This window comes from Hemiscyllium ocellatum, chromosome 5 (genome assembly GCF_020745735.1).
Source record: "Hemiscyllium ocellatum isolate sHemOce1 chromosome 5, sHemOce1.pat.X.cur, whole genome shotgun sequence".
NCBI classification, from domain to species: Eukaryota; Metazoa; Chordata; class Chondrichthyes; order Orectolobiformes; family Hemiscylliidae; genus Hemiscyllium; species Hemiscyllium ocellatum.
In genome coordinates this window covers 110,586,678-110,603,185 of record NC_083405.1, presented here as the reverse complement: position 1 = coordinate 110,603,185, position 16,508 = coordinate 110,586,678, and positions in this window count along the sequence as shown.

Below are 16,508 nucleotides of genomic sequence, written 5' to 3'. Positions count from 1 at the left end.
TGCTATATGCATTTATGTAAAGAGCCATTAAGTTTGCATTGTTTCTACTATGTCCTCTTTTGACCTTATTTGAAAGGGAATCATACCCTCCAATTTCAAATAACCTCCCTTCCCATTCCCTGACTCCCTTCCCAGCCCCTCCCCAACCTTTCCATTCTTCCCAGCCACTAACTGGATTCATTCCTCCCATTGATCAACCCTCTATCGTCGTACCCTCTATCTGTCTTCACCTACCCTCACTTCACCACCCTGCCCCTGTCACCCCCCTTTATCTGCAGCCCCCACCCCCACCCCCTACACCCACCCCTAGTCTTGAAGAAGGGTTACACCGCGAAATGTCGACTTCTCCACTTCCTGACACTGCCTGGCTTGCTGTGTTCTTCCAGTCTTCTGCTGGCCTATCTTGGATTCCAGCAACTGCGTTTTTTTTTGTCTCGAGAAGGACAAGTGCAGGAAACAAAGGGGAACCCCACCACCTGCAAGGTCCCCTCCAAGCCACACACTATCCTGACTTGGAACTGTATAATCGTTCCTTCACTGTCCTAAAATCCTGAAACTTCCTCCCAAATAACACTGCAGCATCCACATCCAGATGGACTCCAGCAGTTTAAATAAATAGCTTACCATTGCTTTCTCAACAAAAAAGACCACCAGGAATTCAAGCAAAAATCTGTCACAGGACCACCAGAGATTTAGACTCATGCTGTTAGTAAATTGGCAGGAAATCAGATTCATCATTAGCCTTTCAGAGGCTGAAACCCACTATAAAGTCTCCAGGGATTTCGGCCCGCACTGCTGTTGATGCAGTGAAAAATAAATTGCAGATTCAATGAACTGCAGCAGCTTCGGTCTACCACATAGACACGGGCTGCTAACTTGACATCAGTTTAGCACATTATTGAAAGAGTACAGTATTTTCGTTAAACAGATCTTAACCATGGCTGCCATTAAACTGGCACGGCTCAGAATAACATCCCGTCAATAAAAAGGGATGCAGTCAGTTAAATTACTCAGCTATTGGCAACTACATTATCTGGAAAAATCTCTGGGATATATTCATCAAAGGATTGGCTGCATCATTCAAGAACAAACTCTGCAACAGATGAGAATGATACAATCTGACCATAATCACCAGGCACCATCAGGGGAAGGTCGTCATTCTGAGAGCACAATAACAAATAGCTGGGAAACAAAAGCCAGTGAAGTTGCATTTTATGTATTCCAATACTCCATGTATTCCAAATGTTCAATGGTAAGTTTCCATAATTGCAACTGTTGGAAAACCATCTTATTGTTTTATGTGCTGCGTGACTAATTACTCCTAATCAAAACAGAAATTGCTGGAGAAACTCCACATCTATGGAGAGAAGACAGAGTCAAGGTTTTCGGTCCAGTGACCCTTCATCATAACTAATATTTGGGGTCGAGTGCTGTCATGAATTTGCCATTTTATACTGGATCTAATGACCTGGCAGGATGAACCATGATTGAGTGTTTACAAGAAAAGGCAAAATTCTTAACAAGGAGATACAGGTTGCTACAGGTTAGCAATAACTGCAATTTACTTTGAATGTTTTGACACTAAGACTACGAGAAACCAGGGATAATACACCTGACCCCATCAGGGTCTCATGCTCGACTTCTTATTCTGCAGCAAAGACTGCGTCAGCCTTGGTTTGGGAGGGGGAGTGCAACGTAATCTCCAAAACTGCCCCTTTCAGAAATGTTACCTTATATAACACAACAACTTTAAAGTCAATGTATTTCTGAATTCATAAAAAGCTTAGCTGGGTTAAATAAGGTTTACATTTCAGAAAATGGTATTGAACAATTTTGGCACTTTTTTATAATTACCACATTAAATCTTGATCCTAACCATATAGCTGTTCCTAGCAATAAATACCAAAGCAAAAAATCTAATCCACCAAAGACTGAGATAAATTTGGACACTTAGATGGGTAGAAATATAGATGCATGTTGTCTGTAAACTAATAGCAAGGCCAAATCATCATTAGGCAAAGAAAAGAAATAGTTTAAGCTAATCAATAAAAACTCATGTACAAATGTAAAGGAATATTAAGTCTTGAAATCCAATGGAATGAATAGCAAGATTTAGCAGAACTACACAGGTTGGAGGTATTTCAGGGAATGCATAACTAGGGTTTACGTGCTCCTTCATGGGATGTAAGCAGTTCTGGCAAGGCCAGCACTTGTTGCTCATCCCTAATTGTCCTTGAACTGAGTAGCTTGACAGGCCGTAACAAAGGATATTTAATGTCAACCACATGGCAGTGGGTCTGAAGTCACATGTTGATAAGTACAGTTAAGGGCAACAGATTTTGGTCTCTACAAGATGATAAATCAAATGTTTCCTTTACAAAAGTGAACAACAGTTCCGTGGGCACCAGGAGTGAGAAAAACCTTCAATTCCAGACCATAGCACATAAGAATGCAAAGAGGGGTAGCAGCCTATTTGGCAGATCAAGCCTGCCTTGCCATTCAGCAAGGTCATGGCTGGTCTTCCTCACGCCTTAGCTCCTCTTTCTCACCATTCTAGATTAGAATGGTGCTGGAAAAGCACAGCAGGTCAGACAGCATCCGAGGAGCAGAAATATCAACGTTTTGGGCAAAAGCCCTTCAGCAGGATTAGAGGCAGGGTGCCTCCAGGGTGGAGAGATAAATGGGGGGTGGGGGCTGGGGAGAAGGTAGCAAAGAATACAACAGGTGAATGGGGGTGGGGATGGAGGTGATAGGTAGATGACCTGGGGGTTGCAGTGAGAGAGAGACTCACTGAGATTCTTGTAAAGAGAGGAGGGGAACTTCTTCAAGGTAGGCATCCTCGCAAGGTAGGCATCATCTTCCTCACCAAGTTGGCATAGCTGTTAATTTCCTTATACTTCAACATTTCATCTACTGCCTCTTTACATTCTGCAATTCTCTGGGAGGTAGAGAGTTCCAGGCATTCATTCCCCAGTGGGAGTAAATATTATTTCACATCTTATTTGAAAAGAGCGTCCCTCTACTCTCTAGCTATGTCCCCTAGTGAGACTCCCCCATAGCAGGGTTATTCATTGAATTCAAATTCTGCCAGTTACCATGGTCAAATTTGAACCTGTGCCCTCAGAGTTTTTGCAGATCTGAGTAATAACCTTGTACTAGAGGAGGTGGGGAGTGACTTGGTGATTTAGGGGAATTGTGTGAGCAAGCACTTATGGCATAAGTAATGAGCTGCCTGCCGAACAATTTAGCTTTTTGGGCACAAGGGAGGAACAGCACATGAAGAAACTCAAGCTCTGTCGGGAGATGTGACTGACATATGTCATCTGATCCAAAAAGGCTTGAGGACACAGTAAACCATTTGTGTCGTACTGCCAGTGATAATCAAGGTCCCCTCAACACCAGACCCCATTTCTTTTCCCCCTCTGAAATTCTTCCAGGTGGAGATATCCGTGTTGTTACTGATTGCCCTTCTTAGGCCCTTAAGAAATTGGCAAAAGTCATGATGTATCCTGCAACAATCTTGTTACATTTCATAAAGAGAAGCTGTGAACAAAGAAGCAAGAACATTATGTACAACTGTAACGATTTCAGAATGCCCCAAAACATTTTACAACCAATAAATATTTTTTCTAAAACGTAGTTGCTGTTGCAATGGTGGACAAAAAAGTAATTTGTGCAAACATGAATGAAATAATGAGCTTGCAATTTATTTGTTTTGATATCAATTAAAGATCGACAATGGCTTGGAACTTAGGGAAAACTTTCTTCCTTTATTTCAAAATAATGCCATGAGTACTCGAAAGTCCACCAGCAATAGCAGATTGGGATTTGGTTAAATATCTCACCTGAAGGGCGTTGAGCCCAACAATACAGCAATTCCTCAATGTTGCTCCAAGCTGTCAACCTAGATTTTGAGCTCAAGTCACATTTCTAGACTACGTTTTTCCCAAGCTGGCAGGGATTCAATGGCAGACCTAACGATGAAGGATTTTAATTTCACTAAATTTTAAGTATGCATTTTATTAAGGTTTTTTAAAAAAATTACCCTCATCAGCACAAATACAAAAGAATGCCAATGTAAACGGAACACAGTATACAGTAGAAGAGGATACTGCTGATTACTTAGCAAGTGGATTTTGGGTGGTACAAGCCATGGAGAATGTATCATCTAGATGATAACTGACGGTTAACTGCTAGCCTTAGTACATGTTTTAAAACAGAAATCTTAACTCTGATTGACCAAGGCAAGGCATCAGCTTAGGAAATGATCAATGAAGATCTCCTGTTTTGATGAGTTGAAATAGATGCAGGGTGTGTACATATCAGTTCTGTCTGCAGAACTGCAAGCCCTGTATAGCATTATAAGAAGCTCCCAGAACACAAATGTGTGTCACACTCTGAATCTGACTTATTACTGTAAATTCATGATGTAATTTTCCTTTAAGGAAGGAAACTTCCATCCTTACCTGGTCTGGCCTACAGTGACTCCAGAGCCATAGCAATGTGATTGACTGTTAACTGCTCCCTGAGCAATTAGGAATGGGTAATAAATTATTTTACTGAAGAAAAAAATCCTCATACACTCAGGATTATTGAGCAAATGCTGTCCAAGTGTGAAATCACATTTAGTATTTTACATAGTTTTGGGTTTTGAGAGCATGGACTGGGTTGATATGGTCTTTCTTTGCCTGTTATAAGTAGTCAAAGGTACATACTGTTTTATAGGATCCACCAGACTTTGATGTTAGGCCTACATACCCGACCATTGAAATTTAATTCTCACCTTTCTCATTTGTGCGACAGGTAGAACATCTTTGTGGCTTGCTTGTAGCATCCTTATTAGTGGCATGCACTTTGCGGTATTCTGAATGTCTTTTTCGATTAGGCAGTTGTGTGACAGGAAATGAGAACATTGGAACACTCAGACTTGCACCAGTTGGACCTTAATCCCTAAGCAGGGATAAGGATTATTGATAGCCTGATATCTCTGTACTGCGCTGAATGTGACCACTAAAATTATAAAGCCATAATGTTGTGTTCCACTAAGAGCCTTTCTTTTTAATAGGTGAGCACACTGGGTCATTAAATGGTTAATTAGTGTGGCCAGCTGTCAAGGTAATTACGTAACTGAATGTTGACTTTTCTTTTGCTGACGACGTTAGTACAGATGTTGTTCAAACTGCATGGGAATAATTCAGGTGGGACACCCGTTACATTTCTCTGAACAGAATTGGCAGCAGGAGGTGAGCTCAGCTAACTTTGCAAGGGTAAGGCAAAATTACGCTTTCCCCTGCCTCCCCCTCACTCCACCTCATCCCCAAGGATCCATCTATTGCTGTAACTGATGTCCGCAGTATTTGACATATGGGCAACAACATCTACCCTCGCTTTCTTCCTCCTGCCAACTCTCAGTGCTGGATTTTTTTCTATGTGTGTTTGTCACCAAATTTCCTTCAAACAGAAGTGAAAGAGATGGACAGTTACAGAATGCATGGTCCCAGCAAGACCCACTTAATCATATTAGTGACCATTTAAGGGATTGTATATGTACAAGACTCCAGCTGCTGTCTAATCTGCCAAATATTTCCAGCACTTTCTATTTTTATTTCTGATTTACAGCATTCAGTGTCTTTGCATTCTTGTGTGTGACAGATTTCAAATTGTTCAAATTGGCACCTTGCTGTGGAAATACATATTTCTTCAAAAGTAAACCAAATAAATTTGAGACTTAAAATAACTAGCACATTCTTAGCTCTTGGGTGCCTCCAATGATGGCATCCCATTAGTACTGATGTTTATGTTTCAGTTATGATTAGATGAGATTCAGTTCGATTCCTTACAGTGTGGAAACTGGCCCTTCGGCCCAACCAGTTCAAACCAACCCTCTGAAGAGTAACCCACCCAGACCCATTTCCCTCTGACTGATGCACCTAACACTATGGGCAATTTAGCATGGCCAATTCACCTAACCTGCACATCTTTGTGACTGTGGGAGGAAACCGAAGCACTCAGAGGAAACCCACACAGGCACGGGGAGAATGTGCAAACTCCAACAGATAGTTGCCTGAGGCTGGAATCAAACCTGGGACCCTGGTGCTGTGAGGCAGCAGTGCTAACCACTGAGCCACCATGCTGCTAATTCCCACTTCTGAATAAATTGTCAGATTAAGTTGGTTGCATTTTAACTGATGGCTGTAAGACTTTGATATGTTAGACTGTTAGATTTGTCATCATCTTTTAACTTTAGAAAGTAACATTTTCTTCATTAATTCCTATGCTTGTCCTTTGCAGCTCAAACCTATTCTAGTTTGCATATCTTGCACACTCAAGCACCATGGTTAAAATGTCAATTTTTCATTCTCGCTTGGCTCATTTGTAGGATATAAAATTCTGACAAGGTAGATGCAGGAAATTAAAAATCACACAACCGATGTCCACAACCACCTGATGAAGGAGCAGTGTTCTGAAAGCTAGTGATTCCAAACAAACCTGTTGGACTATAACCTGGTATTGTGTGATTTTTAACTTTGTACACTCCAGTCCAACACCAGCACCTCCAAGTCATGGATGTAAGAAGATTGGTTCCCCAGGCTCATGGCTCTAGAACCAGCAGATCCAGTGTCAGAATAAGTGGTGTGCTATTTTGAACTGAGATGAGGATGAAATATTTCACACAGAGGCTGGTGGCTGTTGTGCTATGCCTCAGATTCAGTAAACAGCATACCTTTAATAAACATGCTCATGAAATCATTACTGCACAAAAGCAAGCAATTGAGGTTCAAAAGACTCATTATTTATCTTTGACAAAGCTTCAGTTAGACTCAAAACGTCAGCTCTTTTCTCTCCTTACAGTTGCTGCCAGACCTGCTGAGATTTTCCAGCATTTTCTCTTTGGGTTTCAGATTCCAGCATCCGCAGTAATTTATTTTTATCATTATCTACCTTCCTGTAGGGATCACTTGAAGTATGATATGCTGCTGGAAGCATAATCTTCATTGAAATCCAATAGGCTAATATTAGCCCAGACACTTATATGCTTGTGAATATGAATGTATGAAGTAAGGGCAGAGATAGACCATTGGTCTCACAAGCCTCCTCCACTATTCAACATATCATGGTTGATCTGTTTATGTTTTGAATTCTACCGTCCATTTACCCTCATGATCTTTGAACTTTTTGCCTAATACAAAGCTATTTTTGTACAACCCAGAACTCCAGAGGACAGATCAGGAATACTTATTCAAGAGATTTAAACAGAATGGGTATCCAAAGAGCACTATCCTCTTTAGGTAACAAACCTAAAGAAAAAAACACTTTACGACCAGACATGATAGTGACCATACCGTACATCTAGGACATATCAGAAATGACTACCCAGTCACTTAGACTCCTGGAATCATAGTGGCCCACAAAACACTCAATACCTTTCACCAGTTCCTCACAAAAACTAAAAACCCAACATCTACATCCAACAGGGTGAACATAATCTACAAGATACCCTGCAAGGACAGTGAAAAACACCACATAGGATAAACAGGAAGAAAACTGATGAGAAGAGGACATGAACATCAGCTCGCATTGCCAGACACAACCAGCCCTCTCTCATTCCTGACCACACAGACAACAAAGAGCACAAATTCATCTGGGATGATGTAACCATCCTAGCACAGGTAACATACAGACATGCCAGAGAATTCCTTGAAGCCTGGCAGTCCAACCGGAACTCAATCAATAAATATATTGAACTGGACCTCGTACACAAATCGCTCAGATACAGAACCAGAAGTACCAGAAAACAGAGTCACATTAATACCAGGCGGGACAGACCATCAACCTTCACGGGAGTCACACCAACAATGTTGCTTAGCGAGATGATGAAACGCGTGCAGAAAAAACATATCGGCTTGGCGAACAAGTCTACAACCTCACCCATTACCTGAGCTACAAAAACTCCAAATCTATTTTTCTCTGTCATAAAAATATTCCATGGCTCCCACCTCCACTTCATTCTTAGACAGAGAGTTGGAAAGTCACACAACCCTCTGAGCGACAACATCACTTCCTCATCTCTGTCTTGAAGGAGCAACCCTTAATTTTAAAACAACATCCACTAATTTTGGACTCACCCACAAAAGGAAACATCCTTTTCACATCCACCATATCAAGACCAATGAGGATCTTCAATCAAGTCACTTCTCAAGCTTCTCAACTCTAATGGAAACAAGTCCATCCTGTCCAACATATCCTTATTAGACATCTGCTCAATCTGGGTATCAATTTAGTCAACCTTATGTGAGCCACCTCCAATGCCTGTGCACTCTTCCTTAAATAAGGAAGCTAAAACTGCTCACAGAGTTCTTACATCTAACTCCTCTTGTAATAAAGGACAGTGTCCCACTGCCTTCTTAATATGGATTACTCCCGCATATCAACTTCTTTGTGACTCATATATGAGAACATCGAAGCATATTTCTTCAACTTGCTCAGCTTTCAAGTCCACATTCATGTCTTAACCCCACTTTTCTCCCTTTAAAACTGAATGAAAATTCAATCATATTCTGGCCACTGCCTTTATCTAGAGATCAATAACTTATCCTGTCCTATTTCACAATGTAAGTGTAATGTGACCTGGTCTCTGGTAGGTTCCCAAACATATTGATCTAACAAAATATCTTGAACTTCTTAACCAGGTTATTACCACTAATCTGATTGTTCCAATTTAATTGTAGGTAAAAGTTATCCACAATTATTGCTTCCCATTTTTTACAAACACCTCCAATGTTCTTTCTTGTATAATTTGTCCCATATTGTGGCTATTGTTTGGGAATCTGTTGAGCACTCCCACAACTGACCTTATTCACCTAATCACTTTAATGGGATTGTACTACAGGACTCCCAACAGCCAGCCAGAAATAGAGGAACAAACATAATGGGCAGATTATGGAAAAATATGAAAGCAACAGTGTCGTCATGGTCAGTGTTTTTTAACTTCTTCTCGATTTATTGGGACTCATTTAACACCTGGGGCTTGAATGGGGGAGAATTTGTTAGATGTATCCTGAAGGTTTTTAAAAATTTTATGTAAATAGTCCAACTAAGGAAGGGGCCATATTAGACCTGGAATTGGAGAATGAGTTGGTCTGCTAATCAAAGTTTCAGTGGGGGACCATTTGGAAACAGAAACCAAAAATTCCGTAAGCTTTAAGTTACTTATAGAGAAGAGTAGCCCTTTGGTGAGAGTATTAAATTGGAAAAGGCTAACTATGACAAAATTAAGCAGCAAAACTGCAATGTCAATTGGCGGCTGCGTTTAGAGGTTAAATCCACATCTGTCACGTGGGAATCTTTTAAAGGCCAGTGGATCTGAATTCAACATATTCCTGCAAAAATGAAGGGTAAGGGTGGCAAGATTCAGGAACTTTGGATGACAAGAGAAAATGTGAACTTTGTCAAAAAGATGAAGGAGGCATAAGTAAGATTTAGGAAACTGAAGACAGACAGAGCCCTCAAAGAATACAAAGATAGCAGCAATAAATACCAAACAAGGAATGAGGAGGGTTAAAAGAGGCTAAAATGTCTTTTACAAACAAGGTTAAGCAAAATTCCAAGACTTTTTATATGTAAATAAGAAGCAAGAGGATAGTGCGGAAAAGAGCTCAAGGCCATAGGAGGGAATTTATGAGTGGAGCTGGAGGAAGTGGGAGAGATCCTTAATGAGTATTTTGCATTGACATTCACAATGGAGAAGGTCATGGTGAATGGTGAGTCCAGAGAAAAGTATGTTTATATTCTGGGCCATGTTGATATAAAAAAGGAGGAGGTGGTGGGTGTTTTGAAATACATTAGGGTAGACAAGTCTCCAGTACATGATGCAATGTATCCAAGAATACCGAGGGATGTGAACGAGTAAGTTGCTGGAGGCTTTACGAAATCTTTGTATCCTCTTTAGTCACAAGTGAGGTCCCAGAGAATTAAAGAATAACAAGTATTGCTCCTTTGCTTACGAATGGCATGATGGATAATCAAGGAAATTATAGGTCAATGAGCCTTACAACAATGATAAAGAAATTATTGGAGAAAATTCTTGGGGATAGGATTTACTCACAGTTTGAAAAATATGGACTTATAAGCGAAAAGCAGCATAGCTTTTAGCCGGGGAGGTAATTTCTCACAAACTTGATTGAATTTTTTGAGGAAGTGACAAAGATGATTGATGAGGACAGGTCAGTAGATGCTGTCTACATGGACTTTAGCAAGGTCCCTTGTGACAGTATAATAATGCTGTCACTTTAACAAAGTTACTTTGTTCTTGTATGTTTTTCAAGAGAGGTCATAAAGGCAGAGATGCTGGTGTGTCTAGTTTAATAACACAAGGGGAGTAGCCAGTTCACCCAGATCAGGTTTTTTTTTTCTAGTTTGTTTTTAGCTGTGGCAGTCACAAGATGTGTGAGTCCAGGGGAGTTGCAAGCTTCAGTAAGGAATTCTTCTGACTTTCTTCTGAAATCTCTTTGGATGTCATTCCTTCCTGCTTAGAAGAATCTGTGTTTGAATTTACCTTTTTGCCAAGGAGTGTGTTTGTGGGATGTTGCTGTATTGGAATAGTTACTTAGTAGTAGTTATGAATTGGATGTGTTCCAATAGGTACATTACTCTAAATTCCATTTTCTTTTGTTCATGTTTAAATTGTAGTGTTTAAATAACTTCTTTTTTGCCTAAATTTGAGTGGTTTGACTAGCTCCATAATACCTGAAATATCCACTTCACGTCTTCCTTTAAAAGAAGATAAAGTTAGCGTCTAGGCTACCTTCTTAAAATGTTTTGAGGGGGTCTGGCCTGGTCTAAAGCAGCAGACTGATACAGAAGGTGAAATCACATCGGATCCAAGGTGAACTGGTAAGATGGAGGAGAAATGGCTTGGTTATAGATGACAGAGAGAAGCAGTGGAAGGGCATTTTACTGACTGAAGATCTGTGACCAGGAATGCTGTGCAGGGATCCCTTTTTCTTGCAATATATAAATGGTTTGGAGGTGAGTGTAGATGGTCAATGTGTAAGTTTGTGAATGTCACAAAGATTAGGGGAACTGAGATAGTGAGGAGGATTGCCAAAGGATACAACAGGATATAGATAGGCTAGGAACTTGGACAGAGAAATGGCAGATATAATTTGATACAGACAAATGCAAGATGAAGCATTTGGGAGCGTCTAATGCGGGAGGGAATTACGCAGTAAATGGCAGAATCCTTAGAAGCATTGACATACAGAGGGATCAAGGCGTACAGACCCACAGTTCTCTAAAGTGGCAACACAAGTGGATAAGGTGGTCAAGAATGCATATAGCATGCTTCCTTTCACCTGTCGGGGCATAGAGTATAAACATTGGCAAGTCATGTTGCAGCTGTATAAAACTTTGATTTGGCCACCTTTGGAAAATTGTGTCTAGTTTTTGTTGCCTCACTACCAGAAGGATACGTTGGTTTCGGAGAGAGTACAGAAATGGTTTATGAGGATGTTGCATGAATTAGAGAACGTTAGCAATGGGGACAGATTGAACAATCTAGATTTGTTTTCATTTGAATGTTAGAGGCATGATGGGCGACCTGATAAACTTTTACAAAACTATGAGACTTGTGGATAGAATGGATAGCCAGAATCTTTTTCCCAGGATAGAAATGTCAATTATAAGGGGACATAGGTAAAAAGGGGGAAGGTTAAAGGAGATGTGAGATGCAAATTTTTACACAGAGGGTGCTAAGTGCCTGGAATGTGCTACCAATGGAAGTACATGATGCAGGTACAATAACAATGGTTAAGAAACATCTAGAAAGATATGTGAATAGGCAAGGGATAAAGGGACTCAGACCATGTAGAGCTGAAAGGTTTTTAGTTTAGAAATGTATCATGTGTCAGTGCAGGTTTGATGGGGCGAAGGGTCTGTTCCTTTACTGTACTATTCTTCATCCTTTATGTCTGATTCAGAAAGTGGTAGTTAAAGTGGCTGAACACAATGACAATCAGTTACAGAAAGAGAAGTAAAGCAAAGGAAAGAACAATTAGAATTTGGTAGATAGAGAAAAGAAAGAATAATATTAAATACAGTCACTTTGCTTTAAAAGTATATCTTTGAAAGCAATGAAAGGCAAGGGTTAACATAACTGCCTGGAGCATGTTTATGCTGTGATGCAAGAACAGGAACTACATGCTGTTCAATGCATTTGAATCCATATCTAAAGATGCTGTTTATAAAATGTTAACTGTGTCAGTCCTGAGTCTAGATTAGAGTGGTGCTGGAAAAGCACAGCATCCGAAGAGCAGGAAAATCGATGTTTCGGGCAAAAGCCCTTTTGGCTTTCTGAACTGTGTCTGGCCTTAGCTGAAATTGCTGTGACATATATGAATAAAGACAGCAAATTGGGACCTTATAGATTCTTGTTAAAACTGCTGGATACCTGACATAAAAGCATTGAAAGGTGAAAACTCTCAGCAGATCATACAACATCTAAATGAGAAACAAAGATGCTGTTTTAGATTGAGGACATTTCAACAGAGATTTACATTGAATACTGATAATGAACGTTCAGTGATAGCAAATGAGATGCAAGGTCTTTTCTTTTAATTCATTCATAAGTGTAAGTACCATTATTGCTCATCCCTAAATGCCTTGAAAAGGTGCTAGCGATAGGCTGTCTTCTTGAATGTTGTATTTTGTTATTTAACTTTGTGTAAGTATACTCATGATGCTTTGTGGATGGTATTCCAGGTTTAAAGGAGATGTGATGGTCAGGCTGGTAGATCCCTGGAGAGGAACAGGCAGCTGTTGGTCTTCCCAAGGGTGAACATTACAGAAGGATATATTGCTCATTGCCTAGTTTACCCTCCCTCTTATCACAGTTAGACTTGAACTGATTGATTTTAAGAAAGGCTGCCCACAGCACGAATATCCTGGGAGAGGCCATAGCAAACTGAGAGTGGGTTTGGATTGGGATTGTGGTGACGTTTAAGATTAAAGCAAGGGTTAGGGTTAGGGTTACACCCCTCAGTATAAGGAAGTCCTCACCCCTGAGAGCTGACAACCACTGTAATGGCTTTCTAAGGATCACAATAGGCTTAAAGGTGTGAGGGCTGGCCAGCTGGTCGACTCCACATCCTCCTACGGCATGATGTGGAGCATTTCAGGAGTTGATCAAAAGGTGGTCGAAAGCCATCCATCCTAGCGCACTTAACCCACCAATAAATACATAAGTAGGGAGACTAGAAAGCCCTCCCCATTTCCTCATTGTAATGATGTGTTCATCTAATGGATTCATTTGTGTTGCCTTGGGTATATTTACTACAAGAGTCACTAACTGTTACACTGGAAAAACAAAGCAGGTCAGGCAGCATCGGAGGAGCAGGAGAGTTGACCTTTTGGGCATAAGCCCTTCATCAGGAATCTGATCCCTGACTCTCCAGTATCTATAGTCTTCACTTTCTCCTATATTTACTACAAACAATCCTTTTTGTTAATAATCTACATAACAAATACCACTAATGCCTTACGCAGAGGATAGATTCAATGATAATGAACAAAAAAAAGTTTATTGCCTATTACTTAATAACTAGTTACATTAAAATTGAGAAGTATGAATGTCTCATTTGAGACATCAAGATTAATTTCAGATTAATTACACATTATTGCCGTGGAAATACTCTGATAGCTATAACAAGACTGCAAAGAGCAGTGGTTCAGTACATTGGTGAAGTCCCAGGAACAGTCCTTTATATTCTAATGGGCGGAGAGCACTTTGTAATGTGATTTAACCCTATCAGGTATTAATTGCCTTAAACAACCACACTTTCATGTATCTGCTGCTCTTGTGTTTCTGGCTGGTCACGGTTGTGCATTTGGAATGTATTGTCAACAGAGTCTTGATGATGTGGTGAAGTGCAAATTGGTGTTTGTAGCACAGCTTTCTCAATTTTGAGACAAGTGCCTAGATATTAGTAAAGATGGCTTTACAAAAGTAAAGTGGGATTTACAAGGCAGGATCCACCTTTCTGTATTTGCTGCTTTTTTTTTGTGCGGTGTCTTATCTGCAGTTTGAGCCTTACTTGATTTTTTTTCTCTCTCTGTTGCATTTAATACAACTCAATAGATTGCTGGGCCAGAACATACAATCAAGATGGCGACAGAGTAGGGCTCCCCAACCGGAACTCATCTGCTCCATCTTTCTTTCTGCTTTTTTTTTGCCTTTGTTTGTGTTGTTAAACATTTTAAACATTTTTCTTAAACTTTTTAAACTTGCTTGGATGGAATCTGGTTGGGAATGGAGGAGAGTGCGTGGACTGGAGTGTATTGCGGGGACCGAGTCCCCAGTGTGAACTGAAGTAAAATCTCCAGATTGGAGACCATTGTGGAGAGTGAATCCCCAGTGTGAACTGGACGGAGATTCCAGAGTGAAGGAGAGTCCCCAGACTGGAGGTCATTGTAGGGAGGTGAATCGATGTCGCGGGTAGGTGAGATTGTCCACAGACTGGAGGCCATCGTGAGGAGACAAGGCCCTTGAGGAGAGGAGGTGAGGGGCTGAAGGCTGTCAAGTGCATGCAAGGCTCCAACGGGGACTGGAGGTGAGGGTTTGAAGGCCTTCACGAGGAGATGAGGCTCCATCATGGACTAGAAGTGAGGGGCTGGAGGCTGTTGAGACCAGGCAAGGATCCAACGTGGACTGGAGGTGAGGGTTTGGAGGCTGTCACAAGGAGGTGAAGGCCCCTGTGAGGGGCACTGTAGACCGTTAAAAATCTAAGCATTCCATGATCACCATCACTGATACCATCTTTATAACCAAATCCTTCACATCAAAGTCTGCTGTCATGGGGTTTAATCTCACATCTCTGGAACAATAGTCCAGGCCCTTTGGTTTGTTACACCAGGAAAATTCTGCTACCATTTTCCTACTGACCTTCCTGTTACAGTAGAAGTTCAATATTGTTCCACTAAACTGTGCATGGCATCAACCATGCCAGCTATTTCTTCCTTTCAAATATCTAATCTCAAGCAGATGTCACAGTACTGTCTTGCAAACATGCAAACTCTGTAGTGTTCTACAATCAGAAAGAATAGGACTTGCACATGCGCAGAACATTTGAATTATACATCAGCCCAAGTGAAGAGGAAGTCATCATCGTGCAAATCTTAAGGAGCCAAACTGCTTTTTACCACTGCATGAGCAGCATATTAGTGTGCTAATGTTCTCCACTGGCAGGCCACCCCTGGGTAGTAGCTTGATTGAAGCACTCGATCTGACACTCTCATCCATCAGTCAAGTAGCACATCCTTCATTACAGCCTGCTGTGCTCTCTCACGTTCATTACTGTTCAAGCAGCTGACAATGATACAATGTGCTCTTCTCAATGTTTGTTAAAATCAAGGTGGCCCAATTCCTCAGTGCCACCAAGACATATATTGAACATTATAAATAGTCGCATATTTGAGTAGTTATCGTGGCTGATGCTCTCACATCTATTACCCTCAACTGGGAAGTGACATGACAGTTGCCTTGACGTAGAATAATACAGCCACTCTCAGAAAAATACACGCATCATTTTCCTTACCAATCCCTCTAACATTTTGATGTACCCTTCCACAGGAGTTTAGTTGGAAATAATCTGAGGTGTTTCGGTGAACAGCACAGTGCTTATGCCGTCAGATATCCAACCCCAAACTTAGTAGTAATCATACTAAATCACTTCCGGAAGTCTGAAAAAAATGTTAAAAATAAACATTTATTGCTAATTAATGGAAAATCATATTAATTGTAGGTTGTGTGGCAGTGATCTGGAATCTATCTATGAAGTAGGCACATAGTCCTTTCTTTCTTATCAATTCTTGTCCAGGCTGTTTTCCTTATTCTGTATCGTCATTGTGGGTAATGCGAGTACCTCTATTAGATGGAAACAGATTTCAATAAAACAGTCATTTTCTCTGGTTGTTTGAGAGGAGTCCTATCTTTAAGCTGTGAGATATGGCTCTGTCTGATGATAAATACTTTCTGAAGCCAACTGAAGACACAATTCCAATTTGTCAGTATTCAACCTAATTAAACTGGTGGAATTTACACATTGTCTGTTGTATTGACATTTTGCTAAACGTTTGCAAGATGCAAATAAAATGTCTGTTAGCTACAATATAAAACTTATAATAAGAAGAGCAAGTTGCATTTATATCATGCCTTTAATGAGACAAAAAAAGACCTAAGATGTTTTACAAGAGTTTTAGAGATAAAAAATAATTGACACTGAACTGTATAAATTGATGTTAAGTCACAGCTTAGAAAAGGTTCTTCCAGCCATTCGCACAATTGCCCCTGGTGACAATTTTTGTTCCTGTTGGCACTCTGTCACTGCCCTACCAATGCAGCTATGTTGGCATCCAACTCTGGCCATCAGACAAAACTTTTATCAAACATCTTCATCTTGGAAACCCCTGGATGAACTTGCTAGAGTTCAGCCAGTTTCTGGTGGCGATCTTTA